Below are 24,146 nucleotides of genomic sequence, written 5' to 3'. Positions count from 1 at the left end.
AAGCAGTGGTATCAACGCAGAGTACTACTCCCCTAATTTATTTGGGATGGATCGTAGGATTGCGTATGCGAATAGAAAGTATCATTCTGGTTGGATGTGAATAGGGGTAATTATTGGATTTGCTGGGGTGAAATTATCTGGGTCACTAAATATGTAAGGGTATTGTATATTTAATGTTATAAATAAAAATAAAAAAATTATAAATGTTAAGGAATCTTTTATAGTAAAATAATTATGGAATGGAATTTTGTGTAAGTTTCTATTAATTCCCAAGGGATTTGATGAGCCGGTTTCATGGAGGTAAAATAAATGTAATATTACTATTATAGAGATAATAAATGGTAAAATAAAATGTAGGGAGTAAAATCGATCCCCTCCGATGATGCACCACCTTGTCGTGGTGGAGGGGCTCCCCTTCCATTCCTGGAAGGGGTCTAAGAGTGCACCAAAGAACTCGATCGTCGTGTGATTGCGTATTATTTTTCTTTATTTTGGTATGAATGTATGATTTGGATTGGGGTATTGTGGGGGGTTATTGGGGTTATTTTTCTGGGGGTTTGTGTGGGTTTGAGGGGGGTGCGTGGGTATGGGTGTGGGTATTGGGGATGGGTGGGGAGGGTATTGGGGTTTTGTGGGAAGGGGGGGAGGGGGTGTGAATGGGAGGGGAAGGAGGGATCGAGTGAGGAGGAGAGGTAGGTAACCTCAGTAAAAAATCCCGGGCAGGTCGGGCTCGTCAGGCGTGGTGAAGCCAACCGACCTAGGTGAAGGAAAACACCGAAATTAAACCATCTTTTCTTGATACCATGATGAGTACAACAAAAGATAATAACCTTACCGCCGCAGTGGGCCTCGGAACCCACAGCGGCCGGCGTGGGGGGATACAGTCCCGGTTCCCCCCTCGTCGTCATCATACGACGGGCCACCGAGGGCGTTGCCGACGAGCGCCCCCGGCGAGATGGCTATCGCCGAAGACAGAGAGGAGAGGGTGACCACGCGGAGGGCGGGTCGACCGGGCCCGGCTTCATCGAAGTCGGGGTCCCGGTCGCGCTCGCTCTCGTCTGCGAGGGCGCACCCCTACAACCGGGGCGAAGCGGGTCGGGGCAAGAGCCTCACCCGCTCGAAAGAGATGGCGGAGGACTCCTCACGGGGGGGGGCAGTAGTTGTGCCACCCCCGTCCCATCCTCAAGGGCCTCGCTAGTTAGCGAGGACACCGAGGGGTACGTGTCTCCCGAAGGGGAGGTCATGGGAGAGGAGGAGCTCCCCAAGAAGCGGGGACGCGGACGGCCGCCCACTACGGGCGAGTTTGTGGGCCTTCACGCGAAGCGCGAGGCGGAGGCCGCCCGTAGGAGGGAGAGGGAGAGGGAGCAGAGGGCCAGGAAGGCCTTATCGGAGGATGCTCCCCTCCCTCCGCCGAGTAGGGACCTTAGGACCTACGAGGCACAGTGCGCCGACGAGGTGGGGCAGGCCCCCACCCCGGACATTGCGGCGCGTAGTCTGGAGCAGGCAGCTGCTATCGATCGGATAGCCGCCTGCTCCGGCAACCCGAAGGGCTCTTTTCAGCGAAAGCTGAGGGAGGCCGCGGCCTTGGTAAGGGTGGCGGCTAGCGCCTTGGCGGAGAGGGCCCAACGGGTTGAGGGAGAGGGGGAGCTTGCGGCTCTCCGACGGGACATGAAGTCCCTGAAGGACCGCAACGCGGACCTCCAGAAAGAGGTTCGCGAGCTCCGAGGGGAGTTGGCGGCGGTCCGAGCCGCCAAACCCTCCCTCCAGCTGGTTCTCCCCGGCTCGCCCGGGGGGGTCTCCCCGCAAAAAGCGGGGGGCACCCCGGGTGAAGTCGGTGGAGATGCTGGACGCCCCAGTGAGGGTGGAGCGCCCGGCGGGGGGGAAGGGACAGGGGTCCTCAACGTTGGGGGGGGTAGGGACTTACGTCCCCAACGTTTTATAGGGGGGGGGGGCAAGGGACAGGGGTCCCCAACGTCCCCTAAGGGGGAAAAGGGACTGCGGTCCCCAATGTCGGCGGGTGGCCGGGGATTTGCGGCGATGAGGTCCCCTTTGGGAGGTACCTCTGCGAGCTACCCGCCGGGAGTTGTCGGCGAGGGTGAGCGAGCTTGGTACGACTGGTATACCGAGCAGATCGCCACCCTCGTCGACATGCGGGCGGCGTTAGGCCGGGGCGGACTCTCCGGGCCCGCTCCGGCGGCCGGCCGCCCGCCCGGGAGAGACTTCCCGCCTGTCCCCCCTGCCGGCGCCTCGGCGCCGGGGCAGGGGAGGAAGGGGGGAAGAGGAAAAAGTCGCGCGGCGCGGCGGAGGGCGGAGGCACGAGGCCCCCGCCCCCTGCGCCCCGCAGCGTACCGGCGACCCCGGGAGGGCGGAGCAGAGCCCCGCCCCCCCTAGCGATCCCAGGCCGGTGGCACGGGATCGGGGGTTTCCTCCCCTCCCCCCGGTTATCCCTCGCCAGGACGAGTCCTGGTCGAGGGTCGTGGGGCGGAGGGAGAGGACGGCACGGGCAAGGGCCGCGCAGGCGGCCCAACCTCCGGCCAGGAAGGGCACCACAAAGGCGGCGCAGTCCACCCAGCGTACTGGGGGACAGCAACGGCCAAAGAGGCGCCGAGGGGGAGATGCTTCGAGGCGTAGGGTGCCCCGATCGACAGCGGTTACCATAACCTGCGCCGACGGGGCATACCAAGAGACCATGGCCAGGGCCCGGAGGGAGATCGATCTCCCAAAGCTGGGAATTGACTCCCTCCGGGTCCGGGAGGCCGCCACGGGGGCCAGGGTGGAGCTCGCCGGGTCGGGCGAGAAAGACGGGCCAACGGCGTCACAGAGGGCTGACGCCCTTTACGCCGACCTCTGCCGGGTCTTCGCCGGCAGCGAAGTGGTCCGATTCGCCCGGCCCATAAGAAAGGCGGAGCTAAGGCTCCGGGGCCTCGACCGGTCCATCGCGGCCGCCGACATCGCGGCGGCCATCGCTGGGCCGGGGGGCTGCGAGGCAGCGGATGTGCGGGTTGGGGACATTAAGTTCCCAACCCGCGGCCTGGGCACTGTCTGGGTGCAGTGCCCACTAAGGGCCGCTAATAAAATAGCGGCAGCCCGGGCCATCCAAATAAGATGGTCCCGGGCCCAAGTGGAGCTGCTGGACAAGCGCCCTCTCCAATGCTTCAAATGCTTGGAGAGGGGCCATGTCCAGCAGCACTGCAGCAGCTCCATTGATCGAAGGGGCTGCTGCTACAGATGTGGCGAACCCGGGCACCTGGCGCGCGACTGCGCGGGCAAGGCCAGGTGCCCTGTTTGCGCGGTACTGGGGCGCCCGGCCGATCACAGGGTGGGGAGTGCCAGATGCACCCCCCCCCCAAGAAACGGCCGGGCAAACAACGGGAGCCCCTCCCGTCGACGAACGCTGCGGAGGTGACTCGGCCGGTGAGACTGGCCGAGATCACGACGGCGCCCCCCGATACCCGCAAATGCGAGGCGGGGGATAGGGGGACCGCAACCGAGGCCCCCAAGGAAAAAAGGCCCCCAAGGGCCCGGCCTGCAGCCGTCACGCCCCCCGCCTCGTTGGCGGAGGTGACGATGGCGGAGCCCAGGGACAAGTAAATAAATGTCCCTGGGCATCCTGCAGGCCAATCTGAACCACGCTCGCCGGGCGCAGGACTTATTCCTGCATAGCCTGGCAGAGCGTGGTTTCGGATTGGGGATCGCGGCGGAGCCATACCACGTTCCGGAGGCCAGTCCATGCTGGATTGGCGACCGGACGGGCTCCATCGCGATCACGTGGAGGTGTGACCCCACACTCCCGCCTTGCACACCGGTCGAGGCCGGGGCGGGAGTGGTGGCGGTCAGGTGGGGGCCCATATCCGTTGGGAGTATACATCTCCCCCAACGTGAGCCTCGCCCAGTTTGAGGCGTTTTTGGACGGGGTGTCGGCTTGTTTTCGCCGACAGATGCCCCGTCCGATTATTGTGGCCGGGGACTTCAACGCGAAATCAACGCGTTGGGGTTCCCGGTTCACGGACGCCAGGGGCGAGGCCCTGCAGGACTGGACGGCGGCACTCGGCCTGTGTTTGATAAACACGGGGTCGAGGAGCACCCTAGTGCGGTGGCAGGGGGAATCGGTCCCGGACTTGACCTGGGCCACCCCCTCCGCCACACGTAAGATCATAAGCTGGCGGGTGGCGGAGTGCGAAACACTCTCGGACCACCTCTACATAGAGGTGGTCCTCCGCGCTGCCCGCCACGGGGTGCTCGGCCGCTCCCAAGACCGGGGAGATGCCCGGCCACGGAGATGGGCCCTCACCAAGTTGAGCCCGGACAGGCTGATCGCGGCCGTCCTCGCGGCAGACTGGCCGTGTCCCGGGGGGGAGGGGCGGGGGATCACCGAGGAGGTGAACTGGTTCCGGGGCGCATTACGCGACGCATGTTATTTCGCGATGCCCCGGACCAGCCCCCGCCCGCGAAGGGCGGCGTACTGGTGGAGCGCGGAGATCGCCGAACTTCGGCGATGCTCCGTCGCGGCCAGACGCCGCTTCACCCGGGCTCGGCGTCGTCACGACGCCGAGAGGACGGCTGAGGCGTATGAGGGGTTCCGTGCCGCAAGGAACGCCCTCAGCGCCGAGATCAGGAGGTCCAAGGCCCGAGCGTGGGACGAACTCCTACGCTCGCTGGACGCAGACCCATGGGGGCGCCCATACAGGCTTGTCATGAACAAGCTTAGATCTTGGGCGCCCCCCGTGACGGAGTCCCTGGAACCCCAGGTCCTCGAGGACGTTTTGGGGGCCCTCTTTCCATCCGAGGGCCCCCCCTTCGACGCGGGTGGCCGCCAGGAGGCGGCCATCCCGTGGTCGGAGGACCTGGAGGTTACAGAGGACGAGATGGCCGGTGTGATCCGTCGGCTGAGGCTCAGGGGCAATAAGGCCCCGGGCCCCGACGGGATCCCCGGCCGGGTCTGGGTCCTAGCCTTGTACCACTTGTCCGGGCGCCTGAGGCAGCTATTCAATAGCTGCCTCAGGCAAGGTGTATTCCCCCCAGCATGGGTGAGGGCCAGATTGGTCCTCATCCCAAAGGGGAGCAAGCCTAGCAACGTCCCTTCTGCCTACAGGCCAATTTGCCTGTTGGACGAGGCGGGAAAGCTCTTGGAGAGAGTGTTGGTGAATCGCCTCGTCCAACATCTGTCCCGAGGTGATATGGACCTCCACCGAGACCAATATGGGTTCCGCGGGGGGCGATCGACCGTGGACGCAATCCTGCGTGTACGGTCCCTCGCGGAATCCATTATGAAGGAGGGCAGGGTGGTGATTGCGGTGTCACTTGACATCCGCAACGCATTCAACACCCTGCCCTGGAGTAGGGTGGGGGAGGCCGCTAACACCTTTGGCCTCCCTCCCTACATGGTGGAGGTCCTTAGGAGTTATTTCCGGGACAGGTGGCTGGAGTACCCTGATAACGGGGTACTCCTGCGCAGAAGGGACGTGTACTGCGGGGTTCCACAGGGGTCAGTGTTGGGCCCCACTCTGTGGAATCTCGCGTACAACAGAGTGCTGGGCATTGCTCTCCCCCCCGGCTGCAGGGTCGTCTGCTATGCAGACGACACTCTGCTATTGGCCGGGGGAAAAAGCTGGGGGGATGCGGTATACACCGCCAACGTTGGGGTAGCGTGCGCTGTCTGCGCTATCCGTGGCATGGGCCTGCAGGTAGCGCCTCACAAAACCGAGGCGCTATTCATGCATAGGGGGAAGCGTAGGACCTCCCCCCCGAGGCCTATGTCACGGTGGATGACATCTCCGTCCGGGTGGGAGACCAATTGAAGTACCTCGGTCTCTACCTGGACGCGACTTGGAGCTTTGGCGAGCACTTTAGGCGCCTGGCCCCCAGGGCGGAGTCGGTGGCAATTAGCCTTAGTCGACTCCTGCCCAATCTTGGGGGCCCGGATGGCCGGGTGCGTCGCCTCTATGCGAACACCGTCCGGGCGGTGGCCCTTTATGGGTCACCGGTGTGGGCGGACGCCCTGATGGCCAGAAGGTGCAGCAAAATGCTGCTGCGCCGCGTCTTTCGGAGGGTGGCCATCAGGGTCGTCCGCGGGTATAGGACGGTGTCGCACACGGCGGCCACATTATTGGCAGGAACGCCGCCCGTCGAGCTCTACGCCGATATGTACGCCTTTGTGTACAGGCGTACGCGGGAGCTCGGCGGATTAGGCGTGGCATTGACCCCAAGGGTCAAGGCCGCCGTGAGGCTCCAAGCCCGGCGACGCGCTCTGGGGAGGTGGGACGAGCACCTCTCCGACCCCCGTGACAACACGGGGAGGCGCGTCGTCGAGGCCATCCGCCCTCACTTGATCAAATGGGTCACGAGGGCGGATGGCGAGATGTCATACCGTGCGACACAGGTGTTTACAGGCCATGGATGCTTTGGCTCATACCTGTGTCGGGAAAGAGGACAGCGCGCGCTGCCACCATTGCGGCGCGGACGAGGACACGGCGCAGCACACGCTGGAGGTGTGCCCAGCGTGGGCGGAAGAGCGCCGTGTCCTCGTCCAAATAATAGGGGGGGATATTGGCTTCTCGCTCTCGAGCATCGTCGGTGCTATGCTCGAGAGCGAGGAGTCCTGGAGGGCGGTCTCCTCCTTCTGTGAGGCAGTAATGCTGCAGAAGGAGGAGGCCGAGAGAGAGCGGGAGCTCGCGACCGAGGAGGGACAACCGGGGGATCTGGGGGGGAACGCGGGGAGGGCCCATTACGGGCAGGACCCGCGGACTCCCCGCACCCCCTGGTCTGAGGGGTGCGGCACGTCATCGCCGCGCCCCACGGACCTCCCGGGGTGGGTCGACGGGGGCCGGGGCCACATTGGCCCAGGGCGGTCCCGGAGAACCGCCCCAGACAGGGGGGGGGCGGGGGGAGGGGGCCGGGCCACGATCGGGTCCGGCCCCATCGAAGACCTCCTGCGCCGGCGCGGGGCCCCGGCGAACTCGGGGGACGTCCGCTGACTCGTCGCGGACGTCTCTCGCGGGGTCGGGCCCGGTGGTCGGAGCCCAGGTGGGGTACCTGGGCCCGACCACGCCCCCCCCGGGACTAACACCGGGAGGGAGGCGAGAGGGGCGGTGGTCCCTCCTCGCCTAGTTAGGCCGACAATGCCCACGTCTTAATGTGGGCACTGGGGGAGAGCTCAACCGCTCCCCCAGGGGGCAAGGCTTGTGGGCGGGGGGCCTCTCTGAAGTAGTGCATATGTCAGTTTCCAGAGAGGCCCCCAGAAACGCCCGAGAAGACCACCCGGAGGGGTTTTAGTGGGTAGTCCCCGGCCGTTTGTTTAGGCCGGGGTGAGTCCCACATAACCCCGCCTCGAACCCCATCGAGGCGGGGTATGCGTAAAAGCATTTCCCCTCCGTTACAAAAAAAAAGGGAGTAAAATAGATTAAGAGTAGCATTATTAATTGAGAATCCCCCTCAAATCCATTGGACTACTGAATTTCCAATATAAGGAATTGTAGATATTAAATTAGTAATTACTGTGGCCCCTCAAAATGATATTTGTCCTCATGGTAGAACGTATCCTAGAAAAGCAGTAGCTATAGATATAAGATAAATTGTTACTCCAATTAATCAAGTGTTGGTTAATTTATATGAGGTATAATAAAGATTTCGTCTAATATGCATATATATACAAATAAAAAATAATGAGGCACCATTAATATGAATATTATGAATTAATCAACCTAATTTAACATTTTGAATAATATGAATAATTCTAAAAAAAGCTATATTTGTATTTGGGCAATAATGTATTGATAGTATAAATCCACTTGTAATTTGAATTAATAAAAATATTCCTAATAAGGATCGAAAATTTCATCAATAAGAAATATTTACTGGGGAGGGGAGATTTATTAAAGATATTTTTAAAAAATTTATTAAATTTTTATTCATATATTAATTATAATTAATTAATTTTACGTATAGAAATTGATTTTAATGAACAAATTTTAATAATAGAAAATAGGGTAATTAGTAAATAAAATATTGATCTAATAGTTAAATTATGTAATGGATATTCTTATAAATATAAAATATTTTGAAAGTTTATTTCATTAAATTTTATTATATAATTAGATTCTAAGAAATTATATTTTTTAATTAACGAATAAATAAAATTCAATTTATAATTTAATAGTCAAAAAATTATAGAATTAAGTAAGTAATATATTATAATAAATTTATTAAGTTTAAAATTAATTTGTTCATTTGAAATTAGTCTTGAAAAATATATAAAAATAATTATTAACCCTCTGATTATAATTCAAAATAATATAATTGAACATAAATAATTATATTTTCATAAGGATATATGTATACAAATAATTAATCTATAAATTAAAGTAATAATAATGATTATAATAGGGTGGATAATTATAATATTTATAGATAAAATTAATAAAATTTTAAACATTATAATTATTAAAAAAAAATTAATAATATATAATTCTTTATTCATAATAAGTTTTTAAATTATATTTTATTTTTCAGAAAGTAGTTTAATAAGAATATTAATTTTGGAGATTAATGGTATAATTTTAAATTATTTTTTTGAATATTTTTATAAACTAATAATTTTTTGGTTTAAATATTTTTAATTTACAAAATTAATGTTTTTAATAAACTATATAAGTATTATTTATCAATAAAATATTTCAGTGGTTTATTTTATTAATTTATTAATAATATTTTAATTAATTAATTATTAAATTAATATTGATATTTTAATTTATAGATATATATATATATATATATAATTATTTTATTTATATTAATTTTTATATATAAATTTATATTGGTGGTTTTAATAGTAGTAGAATTAATAATTTTGAATTTATCATTAATAATAATTATTATTTTTAGTTTGTTAAATTTAGAAGTTTTTATAATTTATTATTTAGTTTTTAGAGTTTGTGAGGGTGTTTTAGGATTAGCTTTATTAGTTTTAATTGTTCGATTTCATGGTAATGAATTGTATTATATATTTAATATAAAAAAATTTTAAATTTTATAATATATATATATATACATATACATATATATATATACATATATATGATAAAATTTTTATTTACAATAATATTTATGTTTATAATGATTATAAAAAATATGAAAATTATATTTTATTATAATATTTGTTTTATTATAAGATTTTTTTTTTTATTTAATTATATATATAAAGATGTAATTTGAATTAAAGTAGGATTATTGTTTGGTCATGATTTTTTTTCATTTTATATATTAATATTAAGTATATGAATTTTAGGTTTAATATTCATAGTTATCCAGAGAGAAGATAAAATTTTTAGTAAAATTCATTTAAAAAAATTATTAATATTCATATTTATAATAATAATTTTATTAATGTTTTTTTCAGCAATAAATTTAATTGTATTTTATTTAATGTTTGAATTAAGATTAATTCCTACTTTTATTATAATTATATATTGGGGAATAAATTTTGAACGTTTAAAGACTTCGTATTATTTACTTATATATACAATATTTATTTCATTACCTTTATTAGTTTATATTATAAAATTGTTAAAATTAAATGGCTCATTAGATTTAAATTTATTGATTATATTTATAAATTTTAATATTAATTTTTTAGATTATATAATTTTATTTATAGCATTTTTTATTAAGTTACCCATTTATATATTTCATATTTGGCTTCCAAAAGCTCATGTTGAGGCCCCGGTCTATGGATCTATAATTTTAGCGTCTGTATTATTGAAATTAGGGAGATATGGAATTTTACGATTTATAGAAATATTTTTTAAATATAGAATTGAATTTAATTATTTAATTATTAGGGTAGGGGGTATAGGCGGATTATTAGTTAGATTAATTTGTTTAATTCAAATTGATATAAAAAGTTTTTTTGCCTATTCGTCAGTCGTTCATATAAATATTTTAATATGTTCTATGTTAACTTTAATAAAAATGGGGCTTATTAGTTCATATATTTTAATAATTTCTCATGGTTTATGTTCATCAGGGTTATTTTTTATAGTAAATTTATACTATGAACGGTCTTATAGGCGATTAATATTTTTTAATAAAGGAATATTAAATATTTTACCTTCATTAGGGACCTTATGATTTTTTTTATGTTCTGCAAATTTTTCTTTTCCATTTTCATTAAATTTTATTAGAAAGATTTGTATAATTAGAGTTTTAGTTGGTTGAGATTTATGTATAATAGTTTATTTAATAATTATTTGTTTTTTTAGAAGTTCTTATTCATTATATTTATATTCTTATATTCAGCATGGATATATTTATTCTGAAAATAAATTTATAGGAATTTATTTAAAAGATTATATAATTTTATTAATTCATATTAGACCATTAGTTTTATTAATTTTTAATTTAAATTTAATATATTAATTTTAATTAATTTATTTAAGTAGTTTATAAATATATAAAATATTAATTTATGGAATTAAAGAAATTTTTTTTATCTTAAATAATTAATAATTTAATAATTTATGCATTTTTTATATTTAAAATATTTATTTTGTTAGCTTATTTAGGATTTTATTTTTATTTTATGGATTTGGGTATTATGATAGAGTGAATATTATTTAATTTTAATTCAATTAATATAGAATTTTATATAATATTTGATTGATTATCTTGTTTATTTATTAGAGTAGTAATACTGATTTCTTCAATAATTATACTGTATAGAATAATTTATATAAAAGAAGAGATTTATATTGATCGGTTTATTAAATTATTAATTTTATTTATTTTATCAATAGTTATAATAATTATTAGATCAAATTTGATTAGAATTTTATTCGGGTGGGACGGTTTAGGGCTTATTTCATATTGTCTAGTAATTTTTTATCAAAATTATATATCTTATAATTCAGGGATAGTTACAGTGTTATGTAATCGAATTGGTGATATTGGCCTATTAATAGCAATTAGTTTAATATATATTTATGGAAGATGGAATATTTATTTTATGAGCAAATCTAATAAATTTATTTTGATGATGATTTTTTTGGCGTTGATTACTAAGAGTGCTCAAATTCCCTTTTCAGTTTGGTTACCCTTGACTATAGCTGCCCCTACACCTGTTTCTGCTTTAGTTCATTCTTCAACATTAGTAACTGCAGATGTATATTTATTAATTCGGTTTAATAAAATTTTTATAAATAGAATATTTGATAAGATTTTATTATATATGTCAATTTTTACTATATTTATGTCTGGGATAATGGCAAATTTTGAGAATGATTTGAAAAAGATTATTGCTTTAACAACTTTAAGACAGTTGGGTTTTATAATGATAATTCTGAGTTTGGGGTTAAATAATTTATCATTTTATCATTTGTTAACTCATGCAATTTTTAAATCATTATTGTTTATATGTGCTGGAATTATAATTCATTTGATGAATAATAATCAAGATATTCGATTTTGTGGGAATATAAATGAATATATTCCTTTTACTATATTGAGTTTTTATGTTTCAGTAATATCTTTAACAGGGTTTCCTTTTATAGCGGGGTTTTATTCTAAGGATTTGATCATAGAATCTATTTATTTAATAAATATTAATATTTTTTTATTGTTGATGGTAGTATTATCTATTTCTTTGACGATTTCTTATTCTTGTCGGTTATTTTATTATATTTATTTTAATGAAAATATTAGAATATGTAGATTTTATTATTATAAAGAGAGAAAATTAATAAATTTTTCTATATTTATTTTAATAATTTTGAGATTAGTAAGTGGATCAATATTAAATTGAATATTTTTTTTTGATAGGTTTTTTTATATTATTGAAAATTAATATTAAATTAGTCACTATATTTATATTATTATTAGGAATTTTATTAAGGAATTTAGTATATTTAAAAAATTTAATAGATTTGTATTTATATAGATTTTTTTTCAGGTCTATATGATTTTTGAATTATATATTTTTTTAAATTTATAAGCCATTTTTTAATTTTGGTAATAATATTTATGGAGTTGATAAAAGATGGGTGGAATTTTCCAGTAAAAAATTGGTTTTAAATTTAATTAAAGAAATTAGATTAATTTATATAAGTTATTATAAAATTTTTATATTTATTTTAATTGTGGTTTATTTATTAATAATAATTTTTATAATTGTATAAAGTAAAATGAATTATATTATTATTATTATTATTATTATTATTAATTATATTAATATTTAAAATTATTTATATAGCTTATTTTAAAGTGTAATATTGAAGATATTAAGAAGATAAATTTGATTTATTTGTAAATACAATTAATGTTTATTTATAAATAATAAATAGATAATATTATTTTTATAATGAAAATATAATGTTTTATTTAAACTATATAAATTAATCTTATTATTAGATAAATATTTAAATTATTATTATAATAATAATTAATTATCATTAATTATATAATTATTATTAATTATATGATAGTTTGAGATATTGACTTATTAATTAATTTAAATATTTATTGTTTTAAGAAATAAAATGAGTTTTTCATTTTTTATTGAATTAGAAGTTCAATTTTATTTATTTCATATTATTTCATATTATTTCATATTATTTTATATTATTTCATATTATTTTATATTATTTAATATTATCTAATATTATTTAATATTATTTCATATTATTTTCATATTTTATATTAATAGGAATATTTAAAATATATTCATTATAATTATTAACAATAATTAACCTCCTTTTTGGTTTCAATTAATTTAAGTTAAATTATATAGGTCTTTTAGATTATTAATGTAATAATCAATATTTAAGTCGAAATTAAGTGTAAAATTTACTTTAAAAGATTTTATGTTTATATCTATGTGAGATTTATATAAGATTTTTAATATAATTTTTAAATGCGATTTAAATGTTATCAATTAACTAAAATCCCAATATATATATATATATAATTATTTTCAATCTAGAGATTTTTCTATATATTCAATTATTAGGCCAATAATAAGAATAATTAAAAATAAAGATGATGATAGAAATATAATTTTATTTGTAGAAAAAAACATATAGATTAATGGGATCAATAAAGTAATTTCAATATCAAAAATTTAAAAAATTAAGCTAATTAAAAAAAATTAGATTCTAAATGGTAGACGAGATTTAGAAATTGGGTCAAATCCACATTCAAATGGAGATATTTTTTCTCGATTTATAATTATTTTCAATGAAATTGAAAAATTTAATAATAAAATTATTATAGGTAATATTATAAATATCAAAGATATAAGTAATATAGATAGAATTATTTATATTAACATTTTATAAGTTAATTTTTTTAATTGGAAATTAAATGTAATATTATATACTATGTAAATTTATAAAAAAATTATTAAAATTTTAATATAAAAATAAGATTAATATCTTCATCAGTAGATTGAAATATACAGAAATAATCAAATTACATCCACAAAATGTCAATATCATGCAGCTGCCTCAAATCCAAAATGATGATTTTTACTGAAATGTAATAAATTTGTTCGAAATAAACAAATTAGTAAAAATAGTATTCCAATAATAACATGTAATCCATGGAATCCTGTAGCGATGAAGAATGTAGATCCATAAGGATTTCCGTTTCCGGTGGGTGAGAAAGAGTATTGTAGGAAGTGTGCAGAGCGAAAGGTGGAGAAAGTGAGGTGATAGGGAAGTGAGTGAGAGAGTGAGAGGTGTGCAAGTGAGGAGTGAGGTGAGGGGAAAGTGGAGAAGTAAGGGTGGAGGTACGGGAGAGGGTGGTAGAAGCAAGGAGGCGGAAAAGATAGAGCAGGGCAGAGTAAGGTTAGGAAGAGAGAAAGAGGGTCACGTGGTAGAGAAGTGAAGAACCGGGAGCGTGAGATAGGTAGAGCGGCGACATACGGTAGGGCGGAGAGAAAGGAATATAGAAGTTAGGTAGAGAGGCGAGCACAGGGATAGAGACAGAGGCAGAAGAGGAAGGGGAATAAACACTGACAATAGAGGAGATAGAGAGGCGACAGAAATAGAGGATTATATCAGGGAAAATAGCAGGGAAGGAGAGATGGAGGATAAGACAAAAAAGGAATTATTAAAGACGGGGGAGGTGAGAAGGGGGAGCACGGGGAGTTTAGATGAGATGTGGAAAAGAAAAAGGGAAGTGATAGAGAGAGAGGCAGGGGAAAAAGGGGGTGAAGATGTAGGGGAGGGTAGGAAAGGGAAAAGGGTTCAAAGGTCACCGGTGAGGGGTTTGGAAGGGGGGGGAGTAGGAGAGATGGAATGGTGGAGGGAAATGAAAGAGGAATGGAAAAAGGAGTTAAAGGAAGGGTTAAAGGGGGTGAAGGAGGAAATGAGGAAAGAAATGCAGAAAGATAGGGAGATGATAGGGGAGATGTTAAGGGGGTACATGAAAGACCTAAGAGAGGAAATAGATGGGATAGTGAGGAGACAGATGGAGGAAATGGATGAGAGAGGCAGGGTGGAGAGAGAAGAGATGAAGGGAAGAGTGGAGGCGCTAGAGAATGAATGGCGAGAGATGAAACTTAGAGAAAGGGGGGGAGGGAAAAAGGGGGAGGGAAGAGGAGGAGAATTAGAGGGGAAAATTAAAGAAATTGAGATAAGGATGGAGATGAAGGAAAGAGAGGAGAGAAGGAGGAATATTGTAGTAAGAGGAGTGAAGGGAGGGGAAAGAGAGGTGAGGGCGAGGGTAGAGGATGTATTAAAAGAGATAAAAATAGAGGCTAGGGTAGAGGGGGTGAGATGCTTAGGAAGTAAGGAGGGAGGAAAAGGGACGGCGATAGTGAAAATAGACGAAGTAGAGAAGAAAAAGGAGATAATGAGAAGGAGAGGAGAAATAAAGAGCAGAGATATAAGGTTGGATGATGATTTAACATGGAAGGAAAGAAGGATGAGATGGGTAATAGAGAGTGTGGCAAGGAGAGAGAGAGAAAAAGGTAAGAGAGTATGGGTAGGATATGGAAAAGTGCAAATAAATGGTATTTGGTGGAAATGGAATGAAGGAAAGGAAGAGTTAAGGGATGGGGGGGGAAGAGGGTGGAAAGATCAGGGGGAAGAATAAGAGTAGGAAAGGACAGGGAGGGAGGAGGGATAGTGGGAGAGGAAGAGGAAGGTGAGAGGGGAAAGAGGAGCATGGGGAGAGGAGAGGAGAGGGAGGGGGAGGAAAAGAGAGGGGGGAAGGGAAGGTATAGGGTGGGTTTTTGGAATGTGGCAGGGCTGAAGAATAAGGATAGAGAGTTTTGGGAGGGTCTGAAAGGGTGGGATATTATGATATTGTGCGAAACGTGGGTGGATAGTAAAAGCTGGGAGAGGGTAAGAGGAAAGATGCCGAGGGGATATGTATGGGAAATGCAGTGGGCCGGAAGAAAGAATAAGAAAGGAAGGGCGATGGGTGGAATGATTTTGGGAGTAAGGGTGGGATTGACGGTGGAGAAGGAAAGGGAGAGGAGAAATAAGGAAGGGTTAATGACATGTAAGGTATGGTTAGGGGAATGGTGGAGGATAGTGGGGGTATATGTGAATAGAGATATAGAGAGGAAATTAGAGGAGTTAAAAGAGTGGATGGAAGAAAGAGAGGAAGGTGTGCGAGTGTTGATAGGAGGAGACTTTAATGCAAGAACGGGGGAGGAAGGGGGAGGAGTGGAAGAGGGGAGTGAGGAAGAGGGGGAAGGAAGATGCAGGAATTCAAAAGACAAAAAAGTGAATGGAGAAGGAAAGAGATTGTGTAGGTTCCTGGAGGATCAAGGGTGGTCAATTTTGAATGGGAATGTAAAGGGGGATGTAAAAGGGGAATGGACGTATACAGGGGGAAGGGGGGAATCGGTAATTGACTATGTGGTAGGGGATGAGAGAACGAGGGAAGGAGTAGAGAAAATGATGGTGGAAGCGAGAGTGGACTCGGATCATCATCCGCTCACAGTATGGATAAGGGGGGTGAATTGGGAGAAAAGCGGGAGGGGAGCAAGAAGCGGGGGTAGAATAAGGAGAGGAGTTTGGACGATGGAGGGTAGAAAGGTGTTTGGGGAAGAGGTTGGGAAAAGGAAGGGAAGGAAGGAAGGAATAGAGGAGGAGTGGGGGGAGTTGAAGGGTAGGGTGTTGAGAGCGTTAGAAAAGACGGAAGAGGAAAAGCAACGGAGGAAGGAAAAAGGATGGTGGGATGAGGAATGTAAAGAGGGGAAAGAAGTGGTTAGGAGGGAGCTAAGGAGATGGAGGAGGGAGGGGGGGACAGGGGATAAATATAGAGAGGAAAAGAGGAGGTACAAGGTCATATGTGAGGAAAAGAAGAGGAAGGAAGCTGAGAGGTGGGAGAGAGAGGTGAGGGAAGTGAAAACGGAAGGGCAGATTTGGAAGATAATAAATAGAGAAAGAAGGATCAAGAAGAGAGTGAATGAGGGGATAGAAATGGAGGAATGGGATGGTTTTTTTAGAGGGCTCTTGGGGGGAGTAGAGTGGAGGGTAATAAGGGGGATAGGAAGGAAGATGGGGGAGAATGAAGAGGAGGAAATCGGAAGGGAGGAGGTTAGAAAAGTGATAAAGAAGTTGAAGGATGGCAAGGCGGCGGGGGGGGATGGAATACCGAATGAGGTGTGGAAGTATGGAGGAGAAGAGGTGGAGGAGGGGATTTGGGGGGTGTGTAGAAGGATTTGGAAAGGGGAAGAGTGGCCAAGAGAATGGAGGGAGGGGATAATAGTGCCGATACTGAAAAAAGGGGAGGGGGATAGGGTAGAGGAATATAGAGGGGTAACGTTAACCCAGACGGGGTATAAGGTGTATGTAGCGGTATTGGCGGAAAGGTTGAGGAATGAGGTGGAACGGAAGCGGTTGATACCGGCAAGTCAGACGGGGTTCAGAAAGGGAGTAGGGACGATAGACAACATATATGTGCTCAATTATTTAATTAATAGGCAGGTGGGAGAGAAAGGAGGTAGAATGGTAGCTATGTTTTTGGATTTAAAGGCAGCGTTTGATTCCGTGGATAGAGGGGTGTTAATAGAGGCGATGAGAGCAAGAGGAGTAAGGGAGGGTCTAATTGAGAGGTGTGGGGAGGTTTTGAGGGAGACGGTAAGTAGGGTGAGGGTGGGGGAAAGGGAGGGGGAGAGGTTCTGGACAGTGAGGGGAGTGAGACAGGGTTGCCCGTTGAGTCCATGTTTGTTTACGTTGTTGTTGGCGGACGTGGATGATGAACTGAGGAGGGGAGGGTGGGGTGGGGTCAGGCTGGGGGGAGGGAAGGTGTATACTTTGGCATATGCGGATGACATGGTTTTGTTGGCGGAGGATGAAGGAGGAATGAAGGGGATGATAGGGAAGTTGGAGAGTTATATGGACAGGAAGGGTTTGGAGGTGAATGTGGCAAAGACTAAAGTAATGAGATGTAGAAAGGGAGGAGGGAGATGGAAGAAAGTAAAATGGTTTTGGAAGGGAAATTTGCTGGAGGAGGTGAGGGAGTTTAAGTACTTGGGGTACACGGTGAGGTCGGATGGAAAACAGGATGCGCATGTGAGGGAAAGGGTTAGGAAGGGAGCAGCATTATTGGGTCAGGTGTGGGGGATAGGAAAAAGGAGGTTTGGGGGGGATTGGGGAAAAAGGATTTGGTTGTTTGATAAGTTAGTATGGTCGGTGGTTAGTTATGGGGTGGAGGTGTGGGGGTGGAAGGAAAGGGAGAGGGTGGAAAAATTGCAGGACAGGTATTTGAAGTGGGTGTTAGGAGTGGAAAGGTATACACCGGGATATATGGTAAGGGAGGAATTGCAGAGGGATTTGTTGAGGGGGAGGGCGGGTATGAGAGCTTGGAATTATGAGAAGAAATTGGAGGAGGGTAAGGGGGGAGAGCTGGCTAGGAAGTGTTGGGAGGAGATGAAGGGAAGGATTAGGAGGGGAAAGGAAGGGATAGGATGGGAGGGGGAGAGGAGGAGATTTATAGAGGAAAGGGGGTGGAAAATGGAGGAGATGCTGAAATTAAGGGGGGAAGAGATGATTGAGAGAGAAAGAAAGTTGCAGAGAGAAGAAAGATGGAAGAGGATATGGGGGTCGGATTATAATAGGTGGTATAAATGGGTGAAGGGGGAAGGAGTGCCAGGGTATTTAAAAAAAGGATGGGGGGAAAGTAGATGGCAAAGGGTAGCAAGATTTAGATTGGGGAATGGGATGAGAGAAGGGAGATACTGGGAAGGGGAGGAGGGAAGGAAATGCAGGGAGTGTGAGAGGGTGTTGGAGTCGTGGGAGCACGTTTGGGAGGAATGCACGGATTGGGGAAGGGAGGGTGGGTGGCAGGAAAATGTAGGGATGGTATTAGGGGAGGAGGGGGAGGGGGAGAGATGGATGAGGGAATTGGAAGAAAGAAGGGGGGGAAGGGTGAATGAGTGGAAGAGTAGGGGAGTGGATGAGGGAGAATGTGAATAAACGGAAACGGAGATCCATAGGCTAAGTTAGTGGTTAAGACAGCGTAGATGCGTAGTGTGTGTGTGTATTAGGTAGGGTAATGGAGTATAGGTTAAGATTGCGCGATAGATTAAGAGTTTAGTTGTAAGAAAAAGATGTATAGCGTTGTTTTTATTTGTATGTTGTGTATGATGGTGTTTTGTAACCCCAAGGGGATCAATAAAGAATTATATATATATATATATATATATATATATATGTAGATCCATAAATTGAATCTGATATAGAAAAGGGAGATTCATAATATTCAATTATTTGAATTGAGGTAAAATAAAGCCCTAAAATAATTGTTAAAATTAGTCTTTTAATACACTCAGTAAAATTTTTATTTAACATAGAATGATGAGATCATGTGATAGTTATTCCTGAAGAAATTAAAATAATTGTATTTATTAATGGGATATCGAATGGGTTAAAAGGTTGAATACCTTTTGGTGGTCATAATTGTCCAATTTCTATTGAAGGAGATAATGAGGAGTGAAAATAAGCTCAGAAAAAGGAAATAAAAAAGAAGATTTCAGAAATAATAAAAAGAATTATTCCTATTCGTAGTATCTTAATAATTATTATAGTATGTAATCCTTGGAAAGTAGATTCTCGAATTACATCTCGTCATCATTGATATATACATAATAATGTACAGGGTATTGAGATATAAATTAAATAATTTATTTTATTAAATCATATAATTATAGAAATTAGATTATTAAATAATCTAAAAGAAAGTATGATTGGTCATGGTCTAATTGAAACTAGGTGAAAGGTATGATTTTGATGGATTTTTGTCATAGTTATTTATATTATATCATATTAATAAAATTGGGTTAATTTATAATTTATACATTAACTTTCTCTTCTATATAATGTTGATAGAATTGAAAATACATAAGCTTGAATGATAGAAACTGACATTTCTAAAATTAGGAGTATTAGTTGGGAAATTATTATTATTATTAAAATTAATTTATTGTTGATAATTTCCCCAGAAGATCCTAAAAAAGATAATAATAAATGACCGGCAATTATATTAGCAGTTAGGCGAATAGCCAGGGTTAGAGGTCGAATTATTAAACTAATTGATTCAATAATAACTATAAAAGGTATTAGTCTAAATGGGGTTTCCTGGGTGGTTAAATGGGCTAATATAATATTTAAATAATTATATATTCTATATATAATTATAGAAATTCATAATGTTAGGGATAATGATAAACAGAAATTAAATTGCCTAGAAATTGTAAAAATATAAGGGAATAATCCCATTAGATTAGAAATAATAATTAGAGAAAATAATCTTAATAAAATAATTAAATTTGAATATGAATAATTAATTAAAATTTTAAATTCTTTAAATAAAAAAATTAATAGTAAATTTCATATTATAATGAATTGTGATGGAACTAATCAAAATTGGAAAGGAAGTATTAATAAAATAATTAGTATTCTTAGTCAATTTAAAGATAATGATATTCTAGTTGAGGGATCAAAAATAGAAAATAAATTTGTTATCATTTTCAAGTTCATTTGACTTCTTTAGTAATTATGTTTAATGAATTAAAATTTATAGGGATATATATAAAATAAATTATTATTAAAGTAATAAATAAGATTCCTAAGGATAAGGATAAAATTAATGTCCATATTATTGGTATTATATGAGGAATAAAAGAATATTTTATATAAAATATTTTTAAATTGACAATTTAATGTTGTTGAAAATTAAACTAATTCTTTCATTAAAAATAGATGTTAATCTATTATAATTGATTTAAAAAATCAAAACTTACAAATTCAGTCATTTAATGTATATAAAATTTTTTGATAATAAATTTTATAAATTATTATAAATTAAATGTTTTAGTCAATTTTTGAAATAATTAAAATTAGTTGATTCAATTACAATTGGTATAAATCTATGATTTATGCCACAAATTTCAGAGCATTGACCAAAAAATAATCCTGGTCGATTTATGATTAATAGAGATTGATTTAAACGTCCGGGGGTTGAATCTATTTTGATTCCTAATGACGGAATAGTTCATGAGTGAATTACATCTATAGAGGTTGTTAGTAAACGAATAGGGTAATTAAAGGGAATAACGCAACGATTATCTACTTCTAATAAATTAAATTCATTAAGTTTAAGTTCATTAGTTGGAATTATAAATGAATCAAATCTAATTTCTAAAAAATCAGAATATTCATATCTTCAGTATCATTGATGCCTAATAGCTTTGATAGTAATTTTACTTGAATATATTTCATCTGTTAAATATAAAATTTTAATTGATGGTATAGCAATAAAAATAAAAATTAATATTGGAACGATAGTTCAGATTAATTCAATTATATTTCCTTGGAGTAAGAATCGATTGGTAAATTTATTGAATATTAAAATTAGTAGAATAAGGAGAATTAATAAAGTAATAAAGATTAAAATTATTATGGTAAAATCATGGAATAAAATTATTATATCGTATGTGGGAGAATTTGAATTTTGTAAAGTTAAAAATCGCGCGCGTTCTAAACCGGGTGTTGAGTTCGATGTAATCGCGGAGCTATGCGGATTGAGCAAATTGCAATACGCGATGTATCTTTGCGATGCGAAGACCGTGACGCGTGCATTGCTGCAGGTTGCTATAGTGTATGACGAAACGCTTCTTATCGTATAAAGTCGCGAGGAGCTTGTCCTGCCGCTTGCTGGGCGGCTTATCGCGCGTTGGACAGAACGGTAGATCATCGTGTGCGTCGTGAAGATGTTGCGGATACTCCAGATCGACCTCGAGAATATAACCTGTGGTTGAATCCGAAGCGATCGCGCTAACGTCAAAGTCAGAGATGTCGTCGATCCATCGAAAATCGGCATAGGGCAATGGTTAACACATCGCCCAACCGTACAAGTTGTTTACATCGAAACACATCATGTACGACGATGGTTTCGATGGGTCGTAAGACGGCATGTACTTGTTATTGGCTCGCGCGTATCTGCCGGAACATTGGCTCAGGCCACCGCGTATTCCCCGTTCGATAAACATAACCATATCGATATCAGTAAGTAATTCGAACGTAATAGTTGTATGTTTTAGCATTGCATCCCACGTGTATCCGGGAAGAATATAGTAATATGCGGGGTCGAGCCCGTAACTCTCGATACATTTGTTGCGAAAATTTTCAAAAACGTCGGCCAATAACAAGACATCCGTTTTTAAATACAAGTCGCTGTATTCGCCCAACGTTCGAACGGAGAACCGCTCCCACACATTTTCGGCGTGCGCGTAATCGCTCTCGGATACGGTGTCACCGGTCAAGGAACTATAAAATGATTCGCGCGGTGGTAAACACGTATCGTGCAACCTATCGACACAGTCAATGTATTCGTATGGAAAGACATCTTTTCGCGTCAATAAATTGAACTCTTCGATCGATAAATTTTGAAATTTCGATTTTAAAATTTGAAGTTTATCATTATTTAGAAAAGATGCCAATTTTTCGAGACTAGTACTGAGAAATTTGTACGAATCGATGAACCGTAACTTTATATCGCTTCGTCAATCTAATCTTTCGGCGGTATCTTTAACGTGTTTTGTGAATGAAATATACTTTTCTTTCGTTATCGGTAGTACGTTGATCGAGCCTTCGAACGCGGTAGCTATTTCCTCGATGATAAAATGTGAATCGTAACCGGATAAATTGTGAAATACTATGGGAATGCAAAAAGAGTCTTTATAATTTAAATTGCAGTTTGAATGCGCGGGACCTCGATACCGCCCGGTAAGATGGCAATGATCGCGTACGCGCGTGTCGTCTTGCGCGAACGGTTTTTCGCAAATATGACAGTGTGTCGCGCTGTGAAACTTTTCCCGCTCATCTCGCGTTAAATTTATCATGGGGACATTCGTGGTTAAAATAATCTTTACGCGTTGCGCTAAATTTTTTAATTTTTCCACGAACCACGAAACGCAATCGGTACTACGGCGAGAATAAAACACAGATAACGATTCGTCGTACGAACAATGTACATAATAAGCTACGCTAACTACTTGATGATGCTGAAACGTGTACGTAGACGCCATCGGATCACCATCGGTCTTCCTCAGCACGCACTCCAAGTCGGCGTATACGACGAAGGGAAGTCGCTCCTTTCTGTTGTAGTTGTTGAACGCGAGCCACTTGTCTTTATCGCTCGGTAACCGGATGGCGCACTCGTTCATTTCTCAACAGTCTACAATGTGCGATTGCAACTTGTCCTCCGATCCAAAATAGTGTAAACATCTGTAAAAAAAATGGAAATAATTAAGTTTTCTTTCGTATATTTTATATATTGCATTTTTATTAAATATACGTACCGACCGCAGATATATTGTCTGCGTTTGCCACAACTCAATTGTGAGCTCACGAGGCGGGATAAATTCTTGATCCACGCAAAATGTCCGATGTCTTGCGAATCTTGCATGTACAGCAAGTTGACGTGTCTGTCCTTCTTTTGTTCGCTCAGACGTATCGGGACAATGTTGTTTTCTTTCTCGATGTTTTATACATTTATCGAAATGTTGTTGTGAAGTTCAAATTTTTTAATTTGACTTAATGTCATCGGAAACTCAATGTCTTGGAGATTTGGCACTGTCGTATAATGTGGATACGAAGATTCCCGTTCCGCGTTTCTTTCAGCTGGATGTAGAGCGGCGACCACCGCCCACGCGAAACACGCATTGTCTTTGGATTGCACGTTTATTACCGCTCTCTTCATTGTTATTTCTCGCGGTAATTTAATGTGGCACCCCGCGCGCATTGGATTATATTTATTTATATTTACAGTTAAATCGAGAATTCGCGACAACGCCCACCCGCTATCGCGTTCTTGAAATTCTTCGAGCGAGGCAAGCGTGGGCTCGACGACGCGTCGCTCGTACCACTCGTGTAAATCGGACGTGCGAAAGAGTTCATAGTTTCTGGTATTTACACTTTTATTTGCGCTCTTATCACCCGACACGAATTCACCGTTGAACACAGTGTTCACTTTTACGTTATTATGTCTTTCCATAACTTTTTGCACGTGTTCGAGCACGATGTCTTTAGCGTCCTCGAGAAATTGTCGCGGTTCGATATAGTCTGCGTTAATCACCGCACCGGTCAGTATACGGTTCTTGAACGCGATATCGATCTCTCGCCAAACGAGTCTTTCCGCGTTATTGTCACCACTGTAATCACCACCGCTGTGTATAAACCGTTTCTCTAATCGAGCTTTCGCACCCTCGAGTCGCGCGATTCTAGCCACCAAAGATTGTCGAACTCCGATCGAGAGTCGCGGACGCTTGACACGACTGTGTTCTTCGAGCTGTTTGATAAATTCCTCGCATCGCTGCGCCCACGCGAAATATTCGCCCAAGGTAGCGACTCGACGCGACAGCTCCAACAGGTCGCGTTCGGTTTGCTCGGTGTTTTCCATGTTTTATTATTATTATTATTATTTTTTCACACTTTTTATACCAATGTTTTTTTTACTGTGTGCAAATTGGGCACATATTGCATGGAAAAATCTGATACGTCGGAAATCTGCAATTGGAACAGGACCGGCCACTTATTGCGTCGTATATCACAAAAATTTACAAGTACCCGCCGTACCTCTTTCAGTCGATATACGGACCGCAAGCTTTCAAATCGCATACTGAGTTTTGACACCCT

General features: G+C 41.8%; 1 long non-coding RNA gene and 1 pseudogene across 1 annotated transcript in view; one reads left to right on the top strand and one right to left on the bottom strand.

The window, feature by feature from the left end:
* The window catches only part of LOC138939448 (uncharacterized), a 188,168-nt gene that overhangs the window by 95,161 nt on the left and 68,861 nt on the right, over positions 1-24,146 (top strand). The window lies entirely within an intron of this gene.
* LOC138939494 (uncharacterized) lies at positions 22,679-23,910 on the bottom strand (annotated as a pseudogene).

The sequence above is a fragment of the Polyergus mexicanus genome, unplaced genomic scaffold, assembly GCF_030449975.1.
Source record: "Polyergus mexicanus isolate NDT 795.1 unplaced genomic scaffold, iyPolMexi1.0 SCAF_14, whole genome shotgun sequence".
Taxonomy (NCBI): domain Eukaryota; kingdom Metazoa; phylum Arthropoda; class Insecta; order Hymenoptera; family Formicidae; genus Polyergus; species Polyergus mexicanus.
The sequence above is the reverse complement of the archived record's forward strand: the minus strand, read 5'-3'. Positions and strand labels throughout refer to the sequence as shown.